General features: G+C 37.8%; 1 protein-coding gene across 1 annotated transcript in view; it reads left to right on the top strand.

Annotated features, from left to right (window-relative positions):
- The window catches only part of KIAA0825 (KIAA0825 ortholog), a 412,907-nt gene that overhangs the window by 321,850 nt on the left and 68,748 nt on the right, over window positions 1-22,309 (top strand). The window lies entirely within an intron of this gene.

The raw sequence follows: 22,309 nt of genomic DNA, 5'->3' as shown, positions 1-22,309 counted from the left end.
AAAGATAAATCTCTTAGTAATTACAACTGAATGGATGTTCCATTTTTGATGCATTGCATTGGCTGAAGTTTTGAATTTCACTCATTGGATCATTCTTCCGTTTGGATGCATGTGTGTGTTAGCTGTGTCTTTGGGGACACACAAAAAGTTGAAGACCAGTGAAACTTTTTTACAAATTAGAAATATTTTGTAAATAACCTAGTTTGTTCATGTATTCATCAAAAACTTATTTAGGGGACACCTACTATGTACCAAGTACTATTTGAGGAACGATGCAAACAAGAGGAAGTAAAGCAAGATAAAATCACTTCTATTGTGGAGTGTACATCCCAGTGGAGGGAAACGAGACCATAAATAAGTCAATAAATAAATTAGCAGGAAAATAACAGAGCAAAGTATTGGAAAGAAAGCAAAGTAGTATTCAGAGAGTGACAAAAGGAGGAGCTTCTTTAGGTAGGGGTTGTAAAGAAAGACCACTCTGAGGAGGACGTGTTTTTGCCGAGACCTTAGCCATGAGAAGAGCTTTCCAAGCAGAGAGGATAGCAAGTGCCAAAGCCCTGGGGTGGGAATGAGCCTGGCACGTATGAGAAACAGAGAGAAGCAAGGTTGGTTTCGTGGGCATGCAACCTGGGTGGTTCCACAAGTTTCCATGAGAGAAGGGCCCCAGTTTAATGCTCTTCTGGCATCATCTCGAAATTCATAATCATTTTTTAACAAGGGACCTCGCATTATTCCTACAAGTTACGTCGCCAGTCCTGGAAAGAAAACTAATATAGTTGTGTGTGTGTGTGTGTGTGTGTGTGTGTGTGTGTTTTGGAGGGGGGGTGGATGTGCATTAAAAATAAGGTCAGTAAGTGATATTTCTGGGTATGTGTGGTACTGGCATCAGTATAGTTTATGAGAGATTAGTTGCACTTTACAATAAAGCATTTTTGTTTGCTGTGTAGAAAGTGGAAACACTATTTTTGATCTATATTTAGCCAAATCCTCACGTACAGATGATAAATTCCTCAAGGGTAATGTTGGTCTCTTCTGTATGTTGTGTATACTTCACAGCACCTTGTGATTAGAAATTCCCCAAATAATAATTGCAGCTAATAGGAATTTGCCTTCTCTTTTAACCGGATAGGACTTCCTTTGAAAAGAACAAGGCATTTAGTGTTCGCATATAAATTCTTGCTTTCTTCCCAGTTACATTGTAGTACCAAATCTGCATGACCATTTAACAATTAGGTCAAATCTTATAGAACTGCTGATACTCAACCATTTTTTTGACCTAGAGAATGGCAATGTCCATGGTTCATAGCAGATTAAAATTGTAGTTTTATTTAAAGAAGTAAAACAGAAATCTTACAAGCATCTTCGTAACCCCTGCCGGATTTATTTAACAGAGGGAAAACAACTAGCGCACAGTTCATTAGCGCACCGTGCTGAGCAGTGCTGTCAGACCCGCACCCATGGGCCTCCTTAGAGGTAAATCCACGTTGCAGCAAAGACTTCCTGCCAGTCAGAAACTCCCCACACCCTCCAATAATGGAGTCCATGGATTGAGACCCATTTTCTACTATATTCTGCATTATAGCAAGTGATGAGGCGCCAGGAATTACTATGTGAGTGGCCCCAAGTGCATGCCGTAGTTTAGAGCTGCAACAGGTTACAGGGCTTTGGTCTATGCACTGTTATTCACTGATAACCTTTCCAGTAGGCAAATCTATTTCCATGTGTTGATGGCCATGATGATTTACCCAATGATTACTAATGACATTATGGGATCATGTGACAGAATTTGGCCAGCAGGGGGTTATGTCATATCAGGATTTTTCTGATCAGGACAAAGAAGCAATTTTATAATTCAAACAAGGTAATGAGCTGAAAAGTTCTCAAAAAACCTTCTGTTTGAGGGGCTTTCGTTGTTTGCTTCTTAACTTTTCCTTTGGAAGGGTTATTGATTCTAATCATTGTCAAGTTGCTTCTTACCCAGTACTCTTTTACATGTTAGCAATACACTAAAATCCATTCGTTTTTGGTTCTTCCACTTGCGTGTTCAATTTCTTGTGTTTGTTTCTTTCTTTAGGGTCTCAAAATCTTCTACACTTTGAACATTTTGAACCTATCTAGACATTTCTTAAGTCACTAGTGAGATTATGAAATATGTTCTTAGTAACCCAGCATAAATGAAAAACTCCTAAGACATTCTTGCCTTACCTCAGAAACATTTCTTAAATATATTCATGATCCCCTTTTATATTATCCCAGTAACTGTTCATAGCCTTCTACTGAAAGGTGACTGCATAATATCTACTCATCTCCAGAATCCCGAGGTAGAAGCATGTGTTTGATTTTTTTCCTATACTCAAGCTACACACAATCTCCAAATAAAAAGTGATAAAAAATTCCAACCATTTGGATATTAAAATCTGTATAGTTTTCCTTCTGAACTTTACACTGGTATTAAAAATATTCCTCAAATGAATTAATGAATGCTCTCAAGGAACTTAATGATCTGGTGATAGAGCCAGACAGACAGTGATTAGCAAAATTAGTTGTTTACAGATCTTAGTAGAGATATTTTACAATGCTCAGAGCAGGTACTCATAATCTGGTCTTGGGGAGTCAGGGAAGACTTCCTGACATGTAAGCTGAAATTAAACCTATTTAAAAGTCTGCACATGCCTCCTTTCTCCCTAGATCCACGCAACCCTAAATAAAAGGCTGACATACTTTAAGATTGCTTTCCACGGAGAACCATGCCCTTCCCAGCATCTATTCCTTTCAGCATCTCTTCCTTTCAGCATCTACTCCTTTCAGTTTTCCTTTCCCAAAGAACTTGTTCTCTTCTCTGGCTACAAAGGGCTTGTCTAAACTTTTCATGCGGCTTTATTACTAAACAAAAGTTTCATTTTCTATGATTGATTACATTGGTCGCATAAATCTTGGGAAAAGTTGTAAATAACATGATAAACTGTCATATGCAAAGTTAACTTTTAGAGACAAAGTACACTTAAGCCAAAGGAGTGACTCTCTAATAGTGGGAATTTCAGCAACTATGGTAGATGAATGGGAAATTTGGGGTTTTTTTTGAGTCAGGTCCATTCAGGAGCTTCCCCATATTCCACTAAGTAGGAAACTGCACACATTTGCCACCATTTCCTACCTCAAGAACCAATCTTCTTATTTATTCAATTATGAAAATGGGGACAATAAAGATGGGGAAAATGAATAGGTGAGGAAAATAAAGAGATATAGGAGAGAGATGAAAATATGAACAAGAGAAAATGATTAAATTCCTTCCACCTTCCTTCCAAACTATTTCTGCCATTTCTTAGAATAAATGACATCTTTATTCTACAGGCAGCCTTACCCAGTTGAGGCAGCATGACATCATGTGGAGGGAGCATGGGCTGTGGTGTCATAGAGTTTTGGGTTTGACTCTTGGTCTTGCTAATTTTGTGACCTTGGGCAAGTCACTTAACCTCTCCGCACTTCAGTTTTGCTCAGATGTAAAAACATTAATACCTCACTTAGAGAACAAGCATGGGGATTATATGAGATAACTAATATCTGCTATGTGTATGTGCTATAATGGACTGATCATCATAATGACAAACTTCTACTAGAATAGTCTATGGACAAAGGCGACAATCACTGTGAAAATAAACAAAGAAATAATTATGGAGCAGTTTCATCTTCAAGAGAATTTCTACAGAGTTTTATTTGCTGACTTGCTATATGCATCCCACCTGCCCTAGCCCTCCCTCCCTAAACCCAGTTCAGATGTGGTAAATTAGCCCAGGGAGAAGGAGTAGAGGAAGAGACTTGGTTTGCTATAATAAGCTTGTCAGTGCTAATACCTTATGACAAAAGATATATTTTTAACCTCTTTCACAACGTGGGGTGAAACTACCGCTCTGGGAATCCCTCTTCTAAGGCTAGACACTGTCTACACAGGACGGAGAGGAGCTCTTGTCCACTTTGCCACTTAGGAAAATATTGTGCTGTACCTTTTCCTTCCAGAAGGAGTAAAGGTATCTTACTGTTGTTATGATAACCTCATATTTTATTATCCCATCAAGACAATAAAATGCTCCTGAGAATTGTTCCCAGGGGCTGTGTGTGTGTGTATGGGAGAAAATCTCATTGTTGAGCTGAAATACCATTATTGTGGCACTGTTCACTCAGTTTCTCTAAAGCTTTGGTTTTCCAAACAGAAGACTGATTATAAGCCTGTGTTGTGCAGAGCTGAGGTCACATGTAAACCTTTTTAAAGGACTGAAAAACTTGAAAAGTTGCTGAGTCAGAACTTCTCAACAGCCTTTAAATAAGAGTTTAAAGAGGAAGGAGGGAAGTATTCCCTGCCTACCCTTCTCCTAAAAGCCAGTGGTAAGAATTGTGGTTTCTCAAGACCTCTTCTAGTCTCAAAGATGAACCCGTGGGGGTAGAAACTGTCTTCACCACTATATGTGATAGACTGTTATTTCAGTCATATATGAGTCATATAAAGTTTTGAACTTTCTCTGCTCGATATCTTGCCCACAGAGGTTGTTTAATCCCTGCATGCTAACTCTGACTCAGGTTAGATTGTCCCCAGGGAAGAGGAAAATATCTGTAGCTAGAAACAATAAACAGCCTCGGTTGAGCAATTTAGACTGTCCTCAAAAGAAGAAAAGAAAGAAAGAAAAAAGTAGGTACAAGTTTGCTTCCCATTTAAACCTAGGAATTCAATATTTTATTGTGATTTCCCCACTCAGAAACTCTGCTTAAAGCAGGTCTTCAGTTTTAAACCGCTCATTTCTCCACCAAAGTCTGGATACACCCAACCAGAACAAGTGTTTGCTGAGGGATTCATTAAAATTTGAAGGTAATTTCAGTTATGAGACTCATTTTGGCTTGATAACTGTGACTGCTCTGGAGGAAATTTTCATTAGCTATCCTGTGAAACCCTACCCCACTATCCTGGAATACATTTCCAGAATTCAAAAACTGGAAGGCAAGCCATGTACGTGGTAGTTCCATTCCTCTGCATTTTATCCTTAACCAAGGGAATTTTAGCCTTTGGCCTTCAATTTCCTTAAACGTGAGGGAGAAAAGAGACCAGTGTTTCATTTGAAAGATAAGTTACAATGTTAATAAGCTCTGAACAACTGGTAAGGTTTGGCTTCTACAGGTTTCATGACAAAGCACTTAGTTAAATTTGCAGATACTAAGATTAGTATGTATACTACTCCTAGGGAATTAATCATTTGGTGAGTGATGTTAAATGGATGCATAAGTACCCGAAAAAAAACTAATCTATAGAGTAATCATGATTGTGTCAATGTGTATGTCAAGTAAGAATAGACTGTAGGTATTATGAATATGGGGTGAAGTATCTAAACTTTACTCCCTGTTATGTGTCAGGCACTTTATTATTCATCTCCTATAACCCTCATACCTTTTCTGTGAGCTAGGTATTAGTATTTTCATACTGAACAAAATTGAGGCTCAGAAAAGTGACTTGCTCAAGGTCACACAAGTTAGAAAGTGGCGAAACCAAGACTTGAACCTAAAACGCTAATACCTTAAAGTCCATGCTTCTCCCAAACAACATAGTGCTGCCTTAATCAGGTAAGCCTGGTTGTAGAATAAAAACGTCATTTGTTCTAAGAAATGGCAGAAAAATCTTATAGTTTCGAAAGAAGGCAAATTCTTCCTGGTGCATAAAAACAGACTCGGCCAATAGCAAGGACAGTTGGAGGACAACTGGCATGGTTACCATGAGAGACCAGGGAGATTGTCCATAGAGCTTTGTGGATTAGCCAAAAAGAGAACGAGCTAGGAAACGGAAAAGATAGTGAAATATATCTGGAGAGGCAAACAAACACATGGCAAATGCTGTAAGACAATTTGTAATTGATAGCTAAATTGTGTGGTAAAATCTCTAAATGCTTCGAGCATTTGGATGATAGATCTTTGAGGGCAAGTTAGTCAGAAAGCCTGTGGCAGAGGCAAGCGTCTTAAATGTAGAAAGATGGATGCAGATAGGGAGGATGTTTCTAGACATGGGGCAGGGAAGGAAGTGATCAATATGAGAGAAGATGCAAGGCCAGAAAGAGAGTGTGGCCTCTGGGAGAGTTTACGGACCCAGGAGGACAGTAACTGAAGTGTTAGAAGATGAACGATCCACTTGAGGGCGAAAATGAGGAGAAGGGAGCACCCTGCAAGCTGGAAAGAGAGGTTGATGTCCCAGTAGATGGAGAATGTGAGCCACCCTCTGTTTGGGGAGTGATATAATTTGACAGTTTTTAGCCAGTCTGGGAGATACAAGATAGACTGGGATTGGGAGAAGTGTTATTCAGGAAGGCCTTTTAGAAGGATATGACAATAATTCAGGGAATTATGCATTCGCTTTGATGGCCCTTTCTCACCACATAGAATTGGGTCAAGGAGCATTTTGACACCCCTCTAGTATAACGACGAGCTACATTTATAGAATTCTTGCTATGAGCCAGGCACTGCTAAACATTTTACTTTCAGCTAATCTTAACAACTATCCATTCGATATAGCAACTTTTAACTGCCTGACTTCCCCACCACCACCAGCCCCCGCCCCCCGCCAAAAAAATGGGCTAGTAAATGGTAAGGGTCAGGATATGAAGACAGGCAGCCTGGCGCCAGCGAGTTCAGCCCAGAATGTGATGCCCTGGTCCACCACCTGGGATAGTGCGTAAATGTAGTTTTTAAGCCCCTCAGAAACACCAAAGGCAATAAAATTGTTATCTCTCAACATACAAATGTTACAGCAGGCATTTGTAAATCCCTGCTGCATACGATAATAATATAACAAGCAAGATATTGAATGTTCGCAGGCATCGTTCTAAGAATGTGATACGCATTATCTCATTTAACCTCACACCTTATGGAGTAATAATATCCCCAATTTTAGAGGAGAAACTGAGGCTTCAGTTGGGTATATAACTTGCCCATAGTCACACGGTTAGAGACTGAGATAGAAATTCTCCCCTGTTCTGATAAGGGAAATAGTAAAATGCTCAAGCGACTTGAAGAAGTAAGAAATAACACATGGGTGAAGGAATAAGAAAAATGCCCAAAGAGGTTGCATTGAACTGAAATTTCAAGGATGGGTAGGTTGGCAGAAGAGGGCATTTCAGGCTGAAGGCAGAACGCCAGAGGGGGAGGGGTGTCGGAAGGAGAGGCAGAGAGAACCCAGTCATGTTAGGCACTCAAAGAATTGTTGAATAAATGAATTGGTGCATGCATGAATGTATGAATGAATCCGTAGGGACTGCAAAAGCATGGTGATAGTGGTAATTGAAGGGAGGATAACAGAAGAGACATTGTAAAGGCAGACTCTTCAGGACTTAGCCACTGACTGGGATTTTGGTAAAAGGGTACCATTGGGAGAGAATGTTTAGACTGGGACTAAACAGTTGGGCCTGAAATGGCAGGCATGCATTTTGAAGCGCTCCTCAAAGAATGGGAAATGGCATCTGGAATTTGGAAATAAGGACGTGATACACACCTGTCAATTAACCTAGTTGCTAGTATTGCAAAGAATTAATTTTAGAAAAAAAATGTTAAAACTTTGAAAATACTTTTGGGCCATGCAAAATTGTACAATGCTACCTTTCCGTATAAAGGAGTTATTTATTGAAGAGAAGAAGGTCAAGAGAGACAAAGTAAAACAATAAATTGGTAACAAAAATACTGCCTCATTTCAAGAGAAGCTTCAGTGTTTGCACATTTTAAATAGCTGTCTTCTATGAGGTAGTTTTGAGATTATCTACCAAACAAAGGAGACTTAGCAAAGATGAGCTGTGACCAAGCCAATCAGTACCTTTCCTTTTAATGTTGAAGTTCTGGGAAACTGATTTACATTGAAGAGAAACTTGAGGTAATGTTCTGGGAATGTGAGATGGAAATTTCCAGTCTGTCAGAGTCTTTAAGAGAATTATGGAAGTTGCACCTGGAATTTGATTATTAGTGTGACCTCTTTCAAACCCCCCATATATATAGGAAGGTTTTGTTTTGTTTTGTTTTGTTTTTGTTTTAAATGCTTAAAATTCTTTACATGATCTACAAGAAAAAGAAAAAAGAAAGATGAGGATTCATTCAAAAGTAATATGTTCATTCATCATTAAGTGGATGGAGCCATTTTCCAGCAGGTAGCTCTTCTTAAATAACTCACCACCCTACAGTCGAAGTAAGAACCATGTCCACGATGGTTAGGATACAAAGGAAAATGAGAACAAGAGGGAACTTTTAGCAAAGTTAAGCTATCAGTTGATACAGACTGGGGAGCTTTGATCCCGTCATGATGTGAAGGCTTCAGATGTTAATGGTGACTATGTAAAACAGTCCAGTATGGAAGCATCTAAGATAAAATTCTTGTAAATTTTTGGCCAGGAACCTAAAAGTTGCTTCAGTCTGTGGCTGCAATTTTTGTGCCAAATAAGAAGGCACTTTGCTGGCTCTTTTTTTATGGAAGGGCCAAATGAGATAGATTGGAAATATGTACTTTGAACAGCTAGGCGGAGTCTCAGGAAGTTTGCCAAACAAGATTTCCAAATAAAATGTTTGGGAAAGAAAACAGGGATGGACTTTGCAGATGCTGGATGAGTTCCACCAGCCATCTGTGCAAAAGTTACTTGGTATCACATCAGCTGAGAGCTATGAAGTGGCACAAAACTATCAGCAATAACTTCACTGTTAAATGGGTCCACTTATTTACCAGGCAACCCTCTCTTTGTCAAGATAAAGTACCTGAATGTAGCTGCATTTCCTGTGAGGAATAATAACAATGACCAAAATTATTTAAACATAAAGGAATTTTAGAAACTGAACTATTACCTCAGTGCTAATGCATTAGCAGTCAAAGAAGGCAGATTAATTTACTTACGGTGAGCTAAGTGCATTCTTGGCTCACAAAGGGGAATCATTTGCTCACTTAAGCCAGAGATCCCATTTTTGACGGCAAATGTCACTGCCTGGATTTCCCTTTGACAGTCTGGCAACCCCACACCCCTGTTACAGTATCCATTTATTTGTCTTATTTTCAGCCAGATTAATCCATTCTGTTTTGACAAGAAGACTGATGGGTAATTGATAACTGTGATAGACACAAACAGAAGAGTTGGATGCTGAATAATTCAGCACTTTTCAGTATCAATAAGAGAACAGGTTGAAGAATTTGTGTCTCTATTTACACTTAAACTAAACTAAGTCAGCCCAGACATTTATGCTGCCAGTCTATCAGAAAACCAAACAGTGTACATTCGGTTTCCACCCGACAAAATGTTTTATAAGCTTGTAACAATATGTGTGAAGCTGCCAGAATAATAAATAGGTACAGCAGCCCATGCATGCTAATGTTATGTTGTAAGCAGTTTTGTTGACAAGTGCTAATACTTCTTTCATACTATCATCAAAAGCAGCTAATACAACAGCCATTATTTGCTGGCTTTCCAAGCAAGACATGATGGATTGTGACCTTAATATGGGTTAGCCGAGTTTTGAAAGTTAAACAACTTGCAATAAATCATAGAATTATTACAATGCAGTTTAATTGGTTAAGGACTGTTTATTTCCTAAACAGGGTGAAAAATTTCTGTTTCGGCACTTTTAATTTGCAAAGTGCATTTTCATTATGAATGGCAGTTTAATATTCTGCTCTTTTGTCATGCAAAATATGCAACACACAGGCAATCTATTAATTGGACAAAAATGCATTGCAAGCGTAAATTATCCTTTATATCATCACTTGTGAGTTTTTACATCTCTTAAATGTGTTGAATGGAACATAGTTAAAGATTATACAACTTGCAGGCTACTTCTGAAATTTAAGTCAAGCTTCAAGATGATTTTAATGACTTAAGTTTTGGCAAAATAAAGTAATTAAGCATTCATAAATATAAAGGGCAATTTAAAGAGTTACTGCTTCCTTAAAGCATAGGTGCATATGTTTTTTGATTCAGTAGTCTCAGGAAACAGACAATAGCACAGGTTCATGTTGCTATGTACTGAGAAATGGAACCCACCCTCATGCATATACTTCTTTTTTTTGCTACAGTATAATTTCTAGAGCAGAAATTTCCATTGGCAAATGTGTAGAAAAAAGGTGAGTAAGGCTGCAGCATAGCTCAGAATCGCTGAATAGCCACCTCCATATGCTTTGGTTCAATGATGTGCCTTTGCACAGGGCTATTTCTTGCACAGAAGCAGTAACAAAATACTTTGTACTAGGAATGTTGATAGGACATATGCTCAATTTTAAGGATGCCAGATCTCTCAATGTGTTCCTGTAAGACTGCCTTAAAATGCATGCAACCTATTCATTTCCACACAACTCTGAGCCCATTTCTCATATTTCTTGACACCTGGGCAGACCTTTTAAAAACTTAAAGCTTCCACTGACTTCAAACATTATCCACAGGTTGGCCCAGCCGAAGCCGGGATACTTTTGTGTTGCCGCTCCAAGTCTCCTTCAAAGATATCAACTGTCAGCAATACAAACTGAAAGTTAAAAGTGTGCTTCAGATAGGCATTCCATTCATTTTTCCTAGAGTAAAAAGGTGTTAATGTGAGAATGTGCATTCTGTCATTTTAAAAGAATAACTAAAGAACAGATTTTTCCATTGAAATCATTCACAAAAGCAATACATTAAAATAAACTGTCTAGAACTTAAAGAAAGGTGAAACCCAAAAGTTTGCAAATTGAGAAAAATTGTTCATCTTTATGTTATACAGTAGCACAGGAGTGCTTCAGGTTTTTAGAAATTTCATTCTCAAAAAAGACAAGTTATAGAATATTAATATTATTACATTAATGTTGATAATTTCCCCTCCTATTTAAATCCCATGCTTACCTACGCTGTGCAGTTTCTCTGCATCAGAAGAAAAGTGATGAAGAAGAGGAGATGGGGCAGTGAGAGAGAGAGCGGGAGAGTGAGTCAGGGAGAGATTGTTGCTATATTCAGTTGATTGTGCTTTTTGCTCTCACTCGTGATGAAGTGCTATGGTTAGAGTATACTGCCCAATAAGTAATAATATAATTATTTTTATTATCACTAAGTATCACAAAATACTCAATTTTAACAATGATTTAATGTCTGAACTCTATTTTATGAATTGTATAGATAAGAAAATTTTATCAGAGCCATAACTATTATTTAGAAAATATAGGTGAATATAACCAGAACTCTAATTTATAAAGCCAATATGAAGTTGGGGGACTTTTCAAAGTCATAAATTAATAGACTAAATATATGTTCTATGTAAGGATTAGAAGTTTTCCTGAAAGCTCAGATACATAAAAGTACAATGACTATAAACTTAATCATTTTGTTAATATAATATTTTTAGTTATCACTTTCAGCTAATTTTTCACCATACTTTACTATGAAAAATTACAGCTGTACAGAAAAGTTGAAATAATTTTACACTAAATACCCATATACCTATCACTTTGATTCTGCCATTTTACTATACTTGCCTTTGCATCTATCCATCTATCTTTCTGCCCATCCATCGAATCCATCTTATTTTTTGATTCATTTCAAAATATGTTGCAGCCATTGGTATACTTCTTCCTAAACACTACAGTATGCATATCATTAGAGTGCTAATGTTGTTGACTTTCTTTTTTTTTCTTTTGAAGGTAAATTTGCACACAATGACATGTTCATATCTTAAGGGTAGCATTTGATGATTTTCAACAAACTTTTGGTTAGCTCCAGTCACGTTGATGAACTCTGTTAGATGTTGGCATGGAATGAAGTTCAGTGAATATAGAAGACTCAAAAGCCCTGTTTTCATACCTGCTCAAGTATATTCTGTTCTGGTAGGATGGGTAGTTTATATAATAGGGCTCCATCAACAATTACTATACTATCGGGACTTCCCTGGCGGCACAGTGGATAAGACTCTGCCCTCCCAATGCAGGGGACCTGGGTTGCATCCCTGGTCAGGGAACTAGATCCCACATGCCACGATGAAGAGTTTGCATGCCACAACTAAGGAGCCCATGTGCCGCAACTAAGGAGCCTGCCTGACACAAATAAGACACCACACCACCAAATAAATAAATTAATTAAAAAAAAATTACTATCTGTTGTATACCTGTCAGGTACAAAGCATTTGGCTAAATGCTATGGAAAGCACAAAGGAGTCCTAAGACACAGAGGCCAAGATATGGAGTCCCTCAAAGAGCATTTGGTAAAATTGTGTGCTGCACACCTAATGTGGAATAATACAAGACTACATCTATTTATAGGCAAGTCAGTAAAAGAGGAACTTTTGGGCAATTTAGAGGAAGGAGGTAAGAATGTCCTGGCGTGTCCCCTGACTCCATTTCCACAGCATCCAATCTATCAGCAACCGGAGTGACTATTTAAAAATTAAATCAGATCCTGTCATCTCCTTGCTTAAAACCCCTCAATGACACTCCAGCATTCTTAGGAAAACTACAAACTCCTGCGAGGTCCCGTGTGATCTGGCTTCCCTCCCATCTCTGGCCCCATCTCTTCTCACTCCCCACATCCTCCTTGCCAGCCTTCCTTTGCTCACATACACCAAACTCACACCTCCACCACAACGTTTTCACTTGCTCCCCTCTTTCCCTGGAGTTCTCCTCCTCCCACTCTTCAAACAGCTGATCCTTCTCATCATTCAGGTCTCAGGTCCAGCGTCCCCGCTGAAAGGTCTTCTCTGCCAAAAGAAAACCATACAGACTCCTACAACCACCCTGCCCCAAGTCAAAACATCTCCGATGAAGGAGGAGACTTTGCTTGGCTTGCCATAGTATCATAGGAAGTAAGTTTAGAAAGTTTGTGGAGAAGATTATTAGAGCAACATCTGAATGAAATTAGCAATCAGCTAGGAATAAAGAGTACTGTGTATTGTTAATCCCAAACTCCTAATTTATCCCTCCACCTTATTTCCCCTTTGCTAACCATAAGTTTCTTTTCTATGTCTGTGAGTCTGTTTCTGTTTTGTAAATAAGTTCATTTGTATCATTTTGTTTAGATTCCACATATAAGCGATACCATATGATATTTGTCTTTCTCTGTCTGACTTCACTTAGTATGATAATCTCTATGTCCATCCATGTTGCTGCAACTGACATTATTTCATTCTTTTTTACAGCTGAGTATTATTCCATTGTATATATATACCACATCTTCTTTATCCATTCCTCTGTCAGTGGACATTTAAGTTGCTTCCGTGTCTTGACTATTGTAAATAGTGCTGCAATGAACATTGGGGTGCATATATCTTTTTGAATTATGGTTTTCTCTGGATTTGACTCCTTTTTTTTTTATTATACAGCATTTTTTTCTTTAGTGTGCCCATTATATCAAGAACACATCTACAGGGTAGTCTCCTGGAAGGCTTTTCAGTGTTCTCTCATTTACGAAACTCTACCTATGGATTTTAAACCTTGAATACTTCTGTATAATTTAACTTGGAACAGCTTTTATATATATTATATAATTTTGTCTTCACAGTAATTTGTGAGCTAGACAGTTCCCTTATATAAAGATGAAGAAACTGAGGCTCAGTGGTTCTATACCTCCAAGTTCTCAGCTTAATAAATTGTAGCTATTACTTTTGTTTCTTGAGAGCTGAGACAAAGCATGATCACCACAGCAAATTACTGAAATCGTCATATTCCTCTGCTTCCTCTTCCCACCCCACCTGCTGCAACCCCTCTACCCCCAACCCATTCAGTATTTCATCAACCCTATAACTATTGCGAAAAATTATATTCAGTCCTGGGGTGAGTAACGTTCAGACTTTTTTTTTTTAATAGACCTTTCAAAAAATGTTACCAGGCTGCTGACATCTTCATAACAATTAGGGATCCTTGAGGTGTCAAATTGACTAATGCACGTACACTCAATGAGGGTCAATATCAAGGAATGAGAGAAAAACTTAAATACCTATCTTGTGTTTTCATAGGTGTAACCTACTGCCTTGAAAAGGCCATTTCAATCTCAAATTTCTATTAGTGTGTATCATCCAAAAACATTGTTCAGTAATGCCTCATCACTATCCAAGGGTTGTCCCACTATTTCTCAGGGAACCATGTCAATTTGAATTACAGTACATGCTACTTAGATATGGAAGAAATAAGTTTAAACTTCTGAAGGAAGACATTGGATATTTTCAAAGCTGTTGTTAAATGCTATCAAAGAGAATAATCATAACATACTAATTTGTGGATTCCCTCTTCTTATGCTCCTTGTTCTTGCTTCTTCTTTGGCCTTAGGCAGAATTCTGCCATTTATCAAAATCACTTCTGTGTTCAAAATCCCATTCTTCAGTATTGAAAATATACAATTTTCAAAGTTAAAATAATATAATTTTCTGTGCATACAAACCTTGTCTACTATCTGTTAATATATTTTTTAAATATCTGTTACACCTTGATCCCTAATTACTTTATGCAGAAAGGCAAATGAATTTATTACAATATGGAAAAAATCTTTTACTGTTTGTGAGTTATGCAAGGATCAAGTCTAAAGCAAGAAATAGATCTGTATGAAATTTTTCATTGCAATTATTGTATCTCTCACAACTTTTTAGTAAATGGCAACTCCATTACTCTTTATTCCCCAAGGATGAAAAGAATGCACTTTATTTTTTGGCAAAATAAATAAACACCCTGAGTTGGTAGAAATATCAATTACAAGAGTGTCTACCCTAAAAGTCACATTTATTTTGTTTGTTATTGCAAGTTATTAAAAGGCTTCCAGGCATGCACATAAAACCTGAAAAACAACGATTGACTCTATCATATTAAATTAAAATCTCTCCATAAAAAAGTAAACCCAAGTAGTTTATCAGTTAGGGAATGCCATGCTGCCTCAGAAGTCAATACAAATAAGACTTTATTAAAACATAACTAAAATAAAGTTCCACCAGAACCCTCAATGGGAATTGTTTCACTTCAGATTCAAATATAGAGAGTAAAAACACATCAGCTGGCCTCAATTTTCTTAAAGTAACAAGGGAAGAAAAGAAAAATAAATCCCATGGCCAACAACTAGAATTACACTTGAGAAAGAAAAGATGGCCTCAAAAAGTATATGTGAAACATAACTGCACTTCAAGTTAGACAAGTTTCTGCTTTCAAAGTAGACAATTCATACTCTCTGGTTTTGCCAAGTATTTGCCCTAGTGCTAAGTTTCTTTGATCATTTGTCTAATACTTAATGAATGTACCTTCTTAAGTCCATCCCTGCAATTCTGTGTAGCTGCCATGAGTTGGCGGTCCAGCTCATTTTCTTTTGTCTTTATTCTTTATTGCTTGTCATATCATTAAATATTCTTTTCATGATAGCTCTCTATTTTTTCCCCTGAAGCAACTCACATGCTCATTTGCACAAAATTCAAAGGATATAGGCAAATTTTGACAATCAGGCTGTAGTATAAATAAGATAGGCTTCAAGACCCACACAGTTCCTAGCATATTAGCTGTAACTCTTCCCATCTCTAGCCAGATAAATGAATGTTAGCACACTCCATCTGAAAGTTGACGTTCTACATTATCATGTTAAATGGCTACAAAATATTTCATGGAAAGGATGTCTCAAATCTATTATATGAATAATCTGTCATTGGACATTTGCCTGGTCTCTAATATTTTATTTAAGTAGTGTCATGATAATTCTTAAGCTCTTTGAACATCCAACCAGATGTAATGATTAGAATGTTAATACTTTTAATATTAGAATATTAATACTTTTAATATTAATACAAGAATATTAACACTTTTGATATATAAACCAAAAATCAGCAATAGTTTTCAAAGAATTGCCTAGCAAAGTAATTTTCCAGATAGTTAGATAAATAAAATTATTCTATCATTATCTCCAGCCTTACTACTTCCTTGTGTACCCAGCGAACTACAGAAAGCAAAGTAATACAAATGTTTTTTTAATTGTTTGTTTAGCTTTTAAAACAAATAGCCCTCTTACTAAACAGTATGCAGTCTTTCATGCTGTCTCCCAAATACGAAAGACATAGAATTACTTCTGCAAGCACAAAAAGGGAGCTCCGCATTTATGTTGATGAGTGTTTAAGGAGACCCTAATACACTGCCAACGTAAACTTATTCTGGTATTTAGATGAGAAATGGACCTATACGAAACAGTTTCTTGCAGCACAGAGATGTACCTTGAGGCCTGACTGAGCCACGTACAACACAGATTAATGTTAATGACTTCTGTATGCTGAAGAAAGCAAAGTGACCGTAAGTCCAGGCAACTCTGCAGAGCAGTATCCTCCATGTGGTGACCTAGCAACCAAGGCCACTTCTGTCTTTGAATCTGCCATTTCAGCATACAGCTTCTTTTGTTGCCATGGCAATAGCAAATAGATATAGGGTGTCCTCCTACTGGCAATTAAGTGTTTTGACACACAATAAATCTGTTCACAGTCCATTGGCCAGAACTAGTCACATGGTTCTAACTGAAAAGAAACACATGCACTGTTTAGCAAGCATGACTGTCACCATCACAGACTTCTAAGGTCACTTATCATCTAGTTTTCTTTTTTTTTTTCCCCCAGTTTTTGTCATGGCTATTCTGAAAATCTGGACGTTTGATAAAACAAACTTTTATAGTAATTTTTTATTATAAAAGTTAAGTTGTAACCCCATTGGGGGAAAAAGCAAATAAATTGAAAAGTTTTAATAAAGATGAAGTACACGATGGTTACATGTCCTGGTCAAAGTGGAAGCAGTGTGCTTTCCTCTGGCAACAATTTCAGCATTTCCTAGATTTATAATTTTCTCTTCTTGTCCTCTGAATCCCAGAAGTAGCTTCTATTTCTAAAGACCTTTTTTTTCTTACTCTTACATTTATGCATATACATCTTGTTTTCCATGCTCGAATCTAATAGAACTGTTTATGTCACACAGAGTTGGTATGTTCAAATTTCTTCATTTAGATTATGCAACTTTAAGGCTTTGCACACTGAAGGTATTCAATAAACGTACGTAGAAAATTTGATTATGTATAGCACACATATGTTAAGGCTATTGCCTAAGAAAAATTTAAGTAGAAAAGATCTCACCTTCTAAGGAAAGACACTTGTGTCTCATCCAATAATGAGTAGGGCCAAGAATGGGATAAAGGCACAGGAGGCAGACAAGTGTGATCCTGGCTTAGAGACAGAAAGGTCCAGGGCCTCCCTAGGAGATAATGGGGGAAGGGGCAGCCTCTTGAAGGAAGGAAGTGGAATTCGGGCTTTTCTCCCAGGAAAGGGAGACTTGGCCATCAGCGGACTCGAGTGAGTGTCCACAAAGAGGCATGATCCATGTCAAAATACATCTTTGGACGTCCAGGTTCCCACGTTAATGTGTTTACTGTTTGCCCTTAGTCATCGTTAGGTCTTCCTGCTTTGCAGCTCTTCTTTAAGAATATTGTAAATTACCTACTCCTATGTAGTCAGTGTAAGTAATCCTTAGTAATTATCAAAACCATTAATAGTCACCACTTCATGGTCCAATTGCCCTTCTTTAGTCCACATTAATTGATGTAGGGAATCACGGGGCCTGTGCTAGTAGAGAAAGATTTTAATGCTATTTAAAGAAAACTTAAAAAGCATTCCCTTCTGACAGAAATTTGCATTCTGATAATACTTTATTTGTATCTTTTTTAAATGTCATGACAAGAAATGGATTTGATTTTGGAGAGGAATCATTTTGAATAATTAATCATGAATTACTCTAATTAGCAGAAAATAATTATAGGTTGGACATAAGCTCTTTAGAATGCAAAGGACAGAGTAAAAGACTATTGGAAAAATAATACCACCTGATAGATGTTGAGATGATTCCAAAAGAAGGCTTTTCTTTAAATCAGTCTTTAGCTAAGGCACTTCAAATGCCTCCCATTAGAAAACAATCATGTTTCTGCAAGACAAAAATTATTAGCAAGCATATGTTGTTGGTCAGAGAATATTTAGTGTAATAACTAAAGAAGACATCTTTAATGCTTCCTGAAAAAGAAAATATAGTCTCATTTGTTCCTTTCATAATAATTTCTGGCTCAAAAGAACAATCTTAGATAGATTCAGCATATTTGTGCATTGTAGGAATGCTTACAAAACTGTATGCAGAGTCTGGCTTTTTTTTTTTTTTTTTTTTTGCGGTACGCGGGCCTCTCACTGTTGTGGCCTCTCCCGTTGCGGAGCACAGGCTCCGGACGCGCAGGCTCAGCGGCCGTGGCTCACGGGCCCAGCCGCTCTGCGGCATGTGGGACCTTCCCGGACTGGGGCACGAACCCGTGTCCCCTGCATCGGCAGGCGGACTCTCAACCACTGCGCCACCAGGGAAGCCCGAGTCTTGCATATTAATTTCACTTGGAGAATGTTTGTCAATGATTGACATGACAGAGTTGCATTTGTGGCTCCTGTCTCTTCAGAGGAGCTCATTGGAACAGGACATGTGACAAACTGATGAGCAAAGGTAACAGACAGAGAATATTCCATTTGCAATCAGTTTCTGTAAGGACTATCAGCAGGACCCAGCTCACAAGGGAGCACAGTCCACTCAAAGCACATTTTTTAGCTAAAAGAGTCCAGATGTGGGACTGAGGAGACATATGCCCCCAGACATGGCACCACAAATAATTAGCTAGTCCCTAACTAACGCTTTGACTTGAACAAGTTTCCTGATGCCTGTTTACCTGTTTATTTAGTATTAATAGAACCCTTGTCACAGGATTGTAACACAGTGAAAATGAAATCTGAGATGAACTTTTCCAAGTTAAAAAGCAACAACAGCAAAACATGATAAAGTATTATTTAGTCAGAATATAGTTTTAATATATTTGATATTTACCAATAAAAACATATTGGCAATGCTAGAAATAAGGAGTATCTGATGTATGGTTGAAAAAGGCGTAACATTTTTATATAAACATCATATAGGAAAACAAATAAAATGCCTTATGCCTTATTGCATTGAGGAGTGCTTTTATGATTATGGAAGCTAATTATGCAAGAGCGCATCTTTGCAAAGAAATACAAAATGGCATTCTAGTCATTGGTCATGAATGGTCCCTTAGTACATTTCACTGATTTTCCAGGTTAGGTTCCAATTTAAGAATAACATTCTTGCTCTTTGAATCTCTGCCTTTTTTCGACATCACCTTCCTGCTACCAGCTAGAAAGCTGTTTTTCCTGATTGTTCAAAATAAAATAAATGGGATCAAGCCTTACGCATTGAATAAATAAATGGTCCCACCTGCTCAAAAAAACCACAGGACCCTTCCATCCTGTCATTATACCATCCTGTCCCCCTCTTCTTGTCTTCCTTTCTTAACTGATATATTAAATGCAATATTATCTTCAGTGACTTGCCATGAAAACATATGTTGGTAGCCTGGGAGAAGAGAGAAAGGCCCAAGAATCTTCTTCATTCTTCTCCCACTAGTTATGGGCATGGATTCCTCTATCTGATTAGCTAAAACAGTCAGCTTTGCAGTGTAGGCCAGTTGTCCTTGTTTGACTAGGATTTCAGGAGAACTTGGCTAGTGGTTGTAATAAGTGACTTATAAGGTTCCTTTCAACCCTAAAATATTTTATTACAAGCAGTCTTACGTAGTCTGGAGATGGCTTGAGAGAAAAAGGAAGAGTGATTGCTAAAATTGAAGAAGTGAGATCATTAAGGAGAAGAAACACACTTCAGTTTTGGTTGGACCTAGTAGGTAAAGGCATGGGTGAGAAAAATGGACCCTGATATAATATCTAATGAGCCACATACATCCTAATTTCCCAACCCTTATATCTATTTCTTTCTGAGCAGGGGAAGTGGGTTTCAGCAAAAAAAAGACAAGGTTCTTCAGGGAGGAGGGGAAGGAAAGGAGACTTGTGTATTTGTTCCTTCAGTGATAGGAGGAACTTACAAAGAATAAGGAGGTAGCTGCCTCATTCCTAGGAACTACTTAGGTTTTCCATGACCTTGAAATCTTAAATGCTCAGGCCTCTTGGTGACAGAATGGGCAGAATGGCTGGAGAGGAAGCAAAGCTTGTAATGTTTTTCCCTTCCTTTGTCCTCTGGGCCTTACTCCCCGGTTTTCAGGAACCTCCTTCTCTCAGAATGTTCCCTCATCTGGCCTCTTGAGGACTCTGGCCCAGGAGAGCATATCTTGCATTTGCCTTGACTGAAGGCCACTTACTTCAGACCTAGCTGAGGGCCCTAATGTACATCTTTTCATGTCTGATTTCACAAAAGTAATCTTTACAGGCATGGTTTGGTGGAACTTGTAGCTCATCTGTAAGGACATTGAAATACACACCATTTACTTATTGTCAGTGGGCTGGATGGGAATGAGTTGTCATATGGCAACTCCCAGGGGAGGCCAAGGAAGGGGCAGATTCCTGGTCCTGGTCATTAGGTGGAGCAGTCACTCTAAACTTTAGCTCCTTCTGGAAGCTTGACAGGCTCCACCCCTGGGGCCACAAGGGATAACACCTGGTAGTCTGCAGAGGGAAGGACATTATCAAAACCCTGTCCTGAAGATCAACTCTGGGCTTTGTGACCACCTAGAGGGGTGGGATAGGGAGGGTGGGAGGGAGACGCAAGAGGGAGGAGATTTGGGGACATATGTATATGTAGAGCTGATTCACTTTGTTATACAGCAGAAACTAACACACCATTGTCAAGCAGTTATACCCCAATAAAAATTAAAAAACAAAAACCAAAAACCCTCTCCTGATGGGATTAAAACCCAACACTTAATTATCTTGGAAGAGAGAAAATGAATGATAAGAATTCCAATCACTTGGTTTGAATTTATTTAAATTACAAAATCAGTGAAACAATCAAATTTGAAGGGGCACATAAAACTTCACAAAAATAGATCAGCGGTTAGTGAGGAGTCTGAATTATAGATCTTCCCAATGCATATATGTTTCCAGGTAGAAGAGTCTGCTTTAATATTTAAAATAGGTAAATATTAATAGTTTTGATTCCCATATTTAAAGGCTTAAGACTTTTAGCACTGTTTATCCTCTTAAATTGGCTCACCATGTACAGAAAATATAAAAAATAAATGGATCAAATTATTTATTACAAATTCTTAATTAACAGACTCTGAATCAAGATTCACAGGATTTGGTTTAATTAGTTGTCTCTTCTTATATAAGTTTACTACATTTAGTTCTGTGAACATGGTATATATATTTGTAATCTATTCATATAGCTTGAATTTTTTAAAAGAAAACTTTTTCTTTATAGCTCATGATCTAAGTAATGTAATATTTATAATTTATTTCAGATATATCATTACTAAAAATTGTTTTTGCCCTAGGTTCATTGCATCCAATTAAAGAACTGTTTATAAAGTACTTGGTATGTATAAAAGTTTAATAGTAGCCAGTGCAAAAGCACAAAGATGTTTAGGACATAAATATATACATAATGAGAGCCCAAAGCTTAACTTAGAAATTGTCATAAAAAACAAAAATCTATGGGTTAAAGGCAGAGGAATAATATCCAGTTGGAAAATGAAATAAGCTCATTGAGAACAGGTAATCTCATGGAGGCCTTGAAGCATGGGTGGGATTTCAGCAGATGAGACTGGGAGGAAATATGCTGTGGGGAGGAAGGAACATAAATTAGGGTTTAGAGGCAAGATACATGGGGTAAATTCTTGGGGGAAGCACTCCAATTTAACTGTAGCACAGGATCAACTCTATGGTATGTCGGCAATCTCTCTTTTCCTCAGAACTCCTCTGGAATGTTGATTTTGCAGTTTGGTTTAGTTCAACAGCCATTCCTTGAATGCTCACTAAGTGAGGAGCACTGTGCCAAAGCAGGGGAATCAAAGATGAAAGGTACACACACTCTTTGCCCTCAGATCACTTACAGTGGGGCAAATCCTTTCAAGTTTTAGAGTTACTAGAGACATGCTTGGAATGCTGGTGGCAACAAAAGCAGGATGGTTGGAACTCCATCTAGGTGGATGAGTAGGAGTTAGGGGAAAAACAGAAGCAAAGGTGTTCAAGGCACAGGGGCGAAAAGCATGAAAAAAGCAAAAGGTGAGAAACAGCATTTGAGTTTGGGAAACTATAGGTAGTCCAGGATTCCAGAACAGTCATTCAAGTAGTTTAGGGAATATCATTACTGCTTCGGTCCTTTTGGGTTATGTATATTTGTTTGGTTTTTGGTGTGATACTGAGGTGGGAATATAGTTTTATGGCTTCCATTATAGGTCCACACCCTTCACCTAAAGACTCTGGAGTTACTAATGTTGTTCCATTCCAGAATACAGATGTATTTATGTTAGTGTTACGTTAT

This window comes from Delphinapterus leucas, chromosome 3 (assembly GCF_059928025.1).
Source record: "Delphinapterus leucas isolate spDelLeu-1000000601 "Yukka" chromosome 3, BTC_Dleu_Yukka2, whole genome shotgun sequence".
Lineage (NCBI taxonomy): Eukaryota > Metazoa > Chordata > Mammalia > Artiodactyla > Monodontidae > Delphinapterus > Delphinapterus leucas.
The sequence above is the reverse complement of the archived record's forward strand: the minus strand, read 5'-3'. Positions and strand labels throughout refer to the sequence as shown.